This window comes from Dendrobates tinctorius, unplaced genomic scaffold (genome assembly GCF_039654945.1).
Source record: "Dendrobates tinctorius isolate UK_male_01 unplaced genomic scaffold, ASM3965494v1 ptg000254l, whole genome shotgun sequence".
NCBI lineage: Eukaryota > Metazoa > Chordata > Amphibia > Anura > Dendrobatidae > Dendrobates > Dendrobates tinctorius.
Window position 1 is genome coordinate 16,873,006 of NW_027361921.1, and position 11,379 is coordinate 16,884,384.

Below are 11,379 nucleotides of genomic sequence, written 5' to 3' on the forward strand. Positions count from 1 at the left end.
ACTGTGTATCCACACACCGCACACACCACACTGTGTATCCACACACCGCACTGTGTATCCACACACCGCACACACCACACTGTGTATCCACACACACCACACACACCACACTGTGTATCCACACACACACACACACACCACACTGTGTATCCACACACCGCACAGTGTATCCACACACCACACACACCACACTGTGTATCCACACACCGCACTGTGTATCCACACACCGCACTGTGTATCCACACACCGCACACACCACACTGTGTATCCACACACCGCACTGTGTATCCACACACCGCACTGTGTATCCACACACCGCACACACCACACTGTGTATCCACACACACCACACACACCACACTGTGTATCCACACACCGCACTGTGTATCCACACACCGCACACACCACACTGTGTATCCACACACACCACACACCACACTGTGTATCCACACACCGCACTGTGTATCCACACACCGCACACACCACACTGTGTATCCACACACCACACTGTGTATCCACACACCGCACTGTGTATCCACACACCGCACACACCGCACTGTGTATCCACACACCGCACTGTGTATCCACACACCGCACACACCACACTGTGTATCCACACACACCACACACACCACACTGTGTATCCACACACACACACACACCACACTGTGTATCCACACACCGCACAGTGTATCCACACACCACACACACCACACTGTGTATCCACACACCGCACTGTGTATCCACACACCGCACTGTGTATCCACACACCGCACACACCACACTGTGTATCCACACACCGCACTGTGTATCCACACACCGCACACACCACACACACCACACTGTGTATCCACACACCGCACTGTGTATCCACACACCGCACACACCACACTGTGTATCCACACACACCACACACACCACACTGTGTATCCACACACCGCACTGTGTATCCACACACCGCACACACCACACTGTGTATCCACACACCGCACAGTGTATCCACACACCACACACACCACACTGTGTATCCACACACCGCACTGTGTATCCACACACCGCACACACCACACTGTGTATCCACACACACACACACACACCACACTGTGTATCCACACACCGCACAGTGTATCCACACACCGCACACACCACACTGTGTCTCCACACACCACACTGTGTATCCACACACCGCACACACCACACTGTGTATCCACACACCGCACACACCACACTGTGTATCCACACACCGCACTGTGTATCCACACACCGCACTGTGTATCCACACACCGCACACACCACACTGTGTCTCCACACACCACACTGTGTCTCCACACACCGCACACACCACACTGTGTATCCACACACCGCACACACCACACTGTGTATCCACACACCGCACTGTGTATCCACACACCACACTGTGTATCCACACACCACACTGTGTCTCCACACACCGCACAGTGTATCCACACACCGCACACACCACACTGTGTATCCACACACCACACTGTGTATCCACACACCACACTGTGTATCCACACACCGCACACACCACACTGTGTCTCCACACACCGCACTGTGTCTCCACACACCGCACACACCACACTGTGTCTCCACACACCACACTGTGTATCCACACACCGCACACACCACACTGTGTATCCACACACCGCACACACCACACTGTGTATCCACACACCACACTGTGTATCCACACACCACACTGTGTCTCCACACACCGCACAGTGTATCCACACACCGCACACACCACACTGTGTATCCACACACCACACTGTGTATCCACACACCACACTGTGTATCCACACACCGCACACACCACACTGTGTCTCCACACACCGCACTGTGTATCCACACACCGCACACACCACACTGTGTCTCCACACACCGCACTGTGTATCCACACACCGCACACACCACACTGTGTCTCCACACACCGCACTGTGTATCCACACACCGCACACACCACACTGTGTATCCACACACACACACACCACACTGTGTATCCACACACCGCACTGTGTATCCACACACCACACTGTGTATCCACACACCGCACAGTGTATCCACACACCACACACACCACACTGTGTATCCACACACCACACTGTGTATCCACACACCGCACACACCACACTGTGTCTCCACACACCACACTGTGTATCCACACACACACACACACCACACTGTGTCTCCACACACCACACTGTGTCTCCACACACCACACTGTGTATCCACACACACCACACACACCACACTGTGTATCCACACACCACACTGTGTATCCACACACACCACACACACCACACTGTGTCTCCACACACCGCACACACCACACTGTGTATCCACACACCACACTGTGTATCCACACACACACACACACCACACTGTGTCTCCACACACCGCACTGTGTCTCCACACACCACACTGTGTATCCACACACACCACACACACCACACTGTGTATCCACACACCACACTGTGTATCCACACACACCACACACACCACACTGTGTCTCCACACACCGCACACACCACACTGTGTATCCACACACCACACTGTGTATCCACACACACCACACACACCACACTGTGTCTCCACACACCGCACACACCACACTGTGTATCCACACACCGCACACACCACACTGTGTATCCACACACCACACTGTGTATCCACACACACACACACACCACACTGTATATCCACACACCACACTGTGTCTCCACACACCGCACACACCACACTGTGTCTCCACACACCACACTGTGTATCCACACACACCACACTGTGTCTCCACACACCGCACACACCACACTGTGTATCCACACACCGCACACACCACACTGTGTATCCACACACCACACTGTGTATCCACACACACACACACACCACACTGTGTATCCACACACCGCACACACCACACTGTGTCTCCACACACCGCACACACCACACTGTGTATCCACACACCACACTGTGTCTCCACACACCGCACACACCACACTGTGTCTCCACACACCGCACACACCACACTGTGTCTCCACACACCACACACACCACACTGTGTATCCACACACCACATTGTGTATCCACACACCGCACACACCACACTGTGTCTCCACACACCACACTGTGTATCCACACACACACACACACACCACACTGTGTATCCACACACCACACTGTGTATCCACACACCACACTGTGTATCCACACACCGCACACACCACACTGTGTTTCCACACACCACACACACCACACTGTGTATCCACACACCACACTGTGTATCCACACACCGCACACACCACACTGTGTCTCCACACACCACACTGTGTCTCCACACACCGCACACACCACACTGTGTATCCACACACCGCACACACCACACTGTGTCTCCACACACCACACTGTGTATCCACACACACCACACACACCACACTGTGTCTCCACACACCGCACACACCACACTGTGTATCCACACACCGCACACACCACACTGTGTATCCACACACCACACTGTGTATCCACACACCGCACACACCACACTGTGTATCCACACACCGCACACACCACACTGTGTCTCCACACACCGCACACACCACACTGTGTATCCACACACCACACTGTGTATCCACACACCGCACACACCACACTGTGTCTCCACACACCACACTGTGTATCCACACACACACACACACACCACACTGTGTCTCCACACACCGCACACACCACACTGTGTCTCCACACACCGCACACACCACACTGTGTATCCACACACCGCACACACCACACTGTGTATCCACACACCACACTGTGTATCCACACACACACACACACACCACACTGTGTATCCACACACCGCACACACCACACTGTGTATCCACACACCGCCCACACCACACTGTGTATCCACACACACACACACACCACACTGTGTATCCACACACCGCACACACCACACTGTGTCTCCACACACCACACTGTGTCTCCACACACCGCACACACCACACTGTGTATCCACACACCGCACACACCACACTGTGTCTCCACACACCACACTGTGTATCCACACACACCACACACACCACACTGTGTCTCCACACACCGCACACACCACACTGTGTATCCACACACCGCACACACCACACTGTGTATCCACACACCACACTGTGTATCCACACACACACACACCACACTGTGTATCCACACACCGCACACACCACACTGTGTCTCCACACACCGCACACACCACACTGTGTATCCACACACCACACTGTGTATCCACACACCGCACACACCACACTGTGTATCCACACACCACACTGTGTATCCACACACACACACACACCACACTGTGTATCCACACACCACACACACCACACTGTGTCTCCACACACCGCACACACCACACTGTGTATCCACACACCGCACACACCACACTGTGTATCCACACACCACACTGTGTATCCACACACACCACACTGTGTATCCACACACCGCACACACCACACTGTGTCTCCACACACCGCACACACCACACTGTGTATCCACACACACACACACACCACACTGTGTATCCACACACCGCACACACCACACTGTGTCTCCACACACACCACACTGTGTATCCACACACCGCACACACCACACTGTGTATCCACACACCACACTGTGTATCCACACACACACACACACCACACTGTGTATCCACACACCGCACACACCACACTGTGTATCCACACACCACACTGTGTATCCACACACACACACACACCACACTGTGTATCTACACACCACACACACCACACTGTGTATCCACACACCACACTGTGTATCCACACACCGCACACACCACACTGTGTCTCCACACACACACACACACCACACTGTGTATCCACACACACACACACACCACACTGTGTATCCACACACACACACACACCACACTGTGTATCCACACACCGCACACACCACACTGTGTATCCACACACCGCACACACCACACTGTGTATCTACACACCACACTGTGTATCCACACACACCACACTGTGTATCTACACACACCGCACACACCACACTGTGTATCCACACACCACACACACACCACTGTGTATCTACACACCACACTGTGTATCTACACACCACACTGTGTATCCACACACCGCACACACCACACTGTGTATCTACACACCGCACACACCACACTGTGTATCCACACACCACACTGTGTATCTACACACCACACTGTGTATCCACACACCGCACACACCACACTGTGTATCTACACACCGCACACACCACACTGTGTATCTACACACCACACACACCACACTGTGTATCTACACACCACACACACACCACTGTGTATCCACACACCGCACACACCACACTGTGTATCTACACACCACACTGTGTATCCACACACCGCACACACCACACTGTGTATCTACACACCGCACACACCACACTGTGTATCTACACACCGCACACACCACACTGTGTATCTACACACCGCACACACCACACTGTGTATCCACACACCACACACTGTGTATCTACCCACCACACACACCACACTGTGTATTTACACACCACACACCACACTGTGTATCTACACACCACACACACACCACACTGTGTATCTGCACACCGCACACACCACACTGTGTATCCACACACCACACACACCACACTGTGTATCTACACACCGCACACACCACACTGTGTATCCACACACCACACTGTGTATCCACACACCACACACTGTATCTACCCACCACACACACACCACACTGTGTATCCACACACACCACACTGTGTATCTACACACCGCACACACCACACTGTGTATCTACACACCACACACACCACACTGTGTATCTACACACCGCACACACCACACTGTGTATCTACACACCACACTGTGTATCTACACACCGCACACACCACACTGTGTATCCACACACCACACACACCACACTGTGTATCTACCCACCACACACACACACACCACACTGTGTATCTACACACCACACACACCACACTGTGTATCCACACACACCACACTGTGTATCTAAACACCGCACACACCACACTGTGTATCTACACACCGCACACACCACACTGTGTATCTACACACCGCACACACCACACTGTGTATCCACACACCGCACACACCACACTGTGTATCCACACACCGCACACACCACACTGTGTATCCACACACCACACACACCACACTGTGTATCCACACACCACACACTGTGTATCTACCCACCACACACACACACACACATCACACTGTGTATCCACACACCACACACTGTGTATCTACACACCGCACACACCACACTGTGTATCTACACACCGCACACACCACACTGTGTATCTACACACCACACTGTGTATCCACACACCACACTGTGTATCCACACACCACACACACCACACTGTGTATCCACACACCACACGGTGTATCCACACACCACACACTGTGTATCTACCCACCACACACACACACACCACACTGTGTATCCACACACCACACACACCACACTGTGTATCCACACACCACACACTGTGTATCTACCCACCACACACACACCACACTGTGTATCCACACACACACACACACACACCACACTGTGTATCCACACACCGCACACACCAGTGTATCCACACATCGCACACACCACACTGTGTATCCACACACCACACTGTGTATCCACACACCGCACACACCACACTGTGTATCTACACACCGCACACACACCACACTGTGTATCTACACACCACACTGTGTATCTACACACCGCACACACACCACACTGTGTATCCACACACACCGCACACACCACACTGTGTATCCACACACCACACACACCACACTGTGTATCTACACACCGCACACACCACTGTGTATCTACACACCGCACACACCACTGTGTATCCACACACCACACTGTGTATCTACACACCGCACACACCACACTGTGTATCTACACACCGCACACACCACACTGTGTATCCACACACCACACACACCACACTGTGTATCTACCCACCACACACACACACACCACACTGTGTATCCACACACCACACACCACACACTGTGTATCTACACACCGCACACACACCACACTGTGTATCCACACACACCGCACACACCACACTGTGTATCCACACACCACACACACCACACTGTGTATCTACACACCGCACACACCACTGTGTATCTACACACCGCACACACCACTGTGTATCCACACACCACACTGTGTATCTACACACCGCACACACCACACTGTGTATCTACACACCGCACACACCACACTGTGTATCCACACACCACACACACCACACTGTGTATCTACCCACCACACACACACACACCACACTGTGTATCCACACACCACACACCACACACTGTGTATCTACACACCGCACACACCACACTGTGTATCCACACACCACACTGTGTATCTACCCACCACACACACACACACACACCACACTGTGTATCCACACACCACACACCACACACTGTGTATCTACCCACCACACACACACACACCACACTGTGTATCCACATACCACACACACCACACTGTGTATCCACACACCACACACTGTGTATCTACCCACCACACACCACACTGTGTATCCACACACACCACACTGTGTATCTTCCCACCACACACACCCCACACTGTGTATCCACACACACCACACTGTGTATCCACACACACCACACTGTGTATCTACACACCGCACACACCACACTGTGTATCCACACACACCGCACACACCACACTGTGTATCCACACACCACACAAACCACACTGTGTATCCACACACCACACACACCACACTGTGTATCTACACACCGCACACACCACACTGTGTATCCACACACACCGCACACACCACACTGTGTATCCACACACACCGCACACCCCACACTGTGTATCCACACACCACGCACACACCACTGTGTATCTACACACCGCACACACCACACTGTGTATCCACACACCACACACACACCACTGTGTATCTACACACCACACTGTGTATCTACACACCACACTGTGTATCCACACACCGCACACACCACACTGTGTATCTACACACCGCACACACCACACTGTGTATCCACACACCACACACACCACACTGTGTATCTACACACCACACTGTGTATCCACACACCGCACACACCACACTGTGTATCTACACACCGCACACACCACACTGTGTATCTACACACCACACACACACCACTGTGTATCCACACACCGCACACACCACACTGTATCTACACACCACACTGTGTATCTACACACCACACTGTGTATCTACACACCGCACACACCACACTGTGTATCTACACACCGCACACACCACACTGTGTATCTACACACCGCCCACACCACACTGTGTATCTACACACCGCACACACCACACTGTGTATCTACACACCGCACACACCACACTGTGTATCCACACACCGCACACTGTGTATCTACCCACCACACACACCACACTGTGTATTTACACACCACACACACCACACTGTGTATCTACACACCGCACACACCACACTGTGTATCTACACACCACACACACCACACTGTGTATCTACACACCACACACACACCACACTGTGTATCTACACACCGCACACACCACACTGTGTATCCACACACCACACACTGTATCTACCCACCACACACACACCACACTGTGTATCCACACACACCACACTGTGTATCTACACACCACACTGTGTATCTACACACCGCACACACCACACTGTGTATCTACACACCACACTGTGTATCTACACACCGCACACACCACACTGTGTATCCACACACCACACACACCACACTGTGTATCTACCCACCACACACACACACACACCACACTGTGTATCCACACACCACACACACCACACTGTGTATCCACACACACCACACTGTATCTACACACCGCACACACCACACTGTGTATCTACACACCGCACACACCACACTGTGTATCTACACACCGCACACACCACACTGTGTATCCACACACCGCACACACCACACTGTGTATCCACACACCACACTGTGTATCCACACACCACACACTGTGTATCCACACACCACACACTGTGTATCCACACACACCACACTGTGTATCCACACACCACACACTGTGTATCCACACACCACACACACCACACTGTGTATCCACACACCACACACACCACACTGTGTATCCACACACCACACGGTGTATCCACACACCACACACTGTGTATCTACCCACCACACACACACACACCACACTGTGTATCCACACACCACACACACCACACTGTGTATCCACACACCACACTCTGTGTATCTACCCACCACACACACACACCACACTGTGTATCCACACACACACACACACACCACACTGTGTATCCACACACACCACACTGTGTATCTACACACACCACACTGTGTATCCACACACACCACACTGTGTATCCACACACCACTGTATCCACACACCAAACTGTGTATCCACACACCACACACACCACACTGTGTATCTACCCACCACACACCACACTGTGTATCCACACACACCACACTGTGTATCCACACACACCACACTGTGTATCTACCCACCACACACACCCCACACTGTGTATCTACACACCACACTGTGTATCCACACACACCACACTGTGTATCCACACACACCACACTGTGTATCCACACACCACACTGTGTATCCACACACACCAAACTGTGTATCCACACACCAAACTGTGTATCCACACACCACACACACCACACTGTGTATCTACCCACCACACACCACACTGTGTATCCACACACCACACTGTGCATCCACACACACCAAACTGTGTATCTACCCACCACACACACCCCACACTGTGTATCCACACACACCACACTGTGTATCCACACACACCACACTGTGTATCCACACACACCAAACTGTGTATCCACACACACCACACTGTGTATCTACCCACCACACACCACACTGTGTATCCACACACCACACTGTGCATCCACACACACCACACTGTGCATCTACCCACCACACACACCACACTGTGTATCTACACACACCACACTGTGTATCCACACACACCACACTGTGTATCCACACACACCACACTGTGTTTCTACCCACCACACACACACCACACTGTGTATCTACCCACCACACACCACCCTGTGTATCTACCCAACACACACACACACCACACTGTGTATCTACACACACCACAATGTGTATCTACACACCACACTGTGTATCCACACACACCACACTGTGTATCTACCCACCACACACACACCACACTGTGTATCCACACACACCACACTGTGTATCTACCCACCACACACGCACACTACACTGTGTATCTACACACACCACACTGTGTATCTACACACCACACTGTGTATCTACCACACCGCACACCCCACACTGTGTATCTACCCACCACACACACACACCACACTGTGTATCTACACACCACAGTATCTATCTACACACCACACTGTATCCACACACCACAGACACCACACTTTGTATCTACCCACCACACACCATACTGTGTATCCACACACCACACTGTGTATCCACACACCACACTGTGTATCCACCCACCACACAAACCACACTGTGTATCTACACACCACACTGTGTATCTACCCACCACACACACACCACACTGTGTATCCACACACCACACACATCACACTGTGTATCTACCCACCACACACCACACTGTGTATCCACACACCACACTGTGCATCCACACACACCACACTGTGTATCTACCCACCACACACACCCCACACTGTGTATCTACATACCACACTGTGTATCTACCCACCACACACACACCACACTGTGTATCTACCACACCACGCACCCCACACTGTGTATCCACACACCACACTGTGTATCTACCCACCACACACACCACACTGTGTATCTACACACACTGTGTATCTATCGACACACCACACTGTATCCACACACCACAGACACCACACTGTGTATCTACCCACCACACACCATACTGTGTATCTACATACCATACTGTGTATCTACACACACTGTGTATCCACACACCACACTGTGTATCCACACACACCACACTGTGTATCTACCACACCGCACACACCACACTGTGTATCTACCCACCACACACACACCACACTGTGTATCTACACACCACACACACCACACTGTGTATCTACACACACCACACTGTGTATCCACACACACCACACTGTGTATCCACACACACCACACTGTGTTTCTACCCACCAC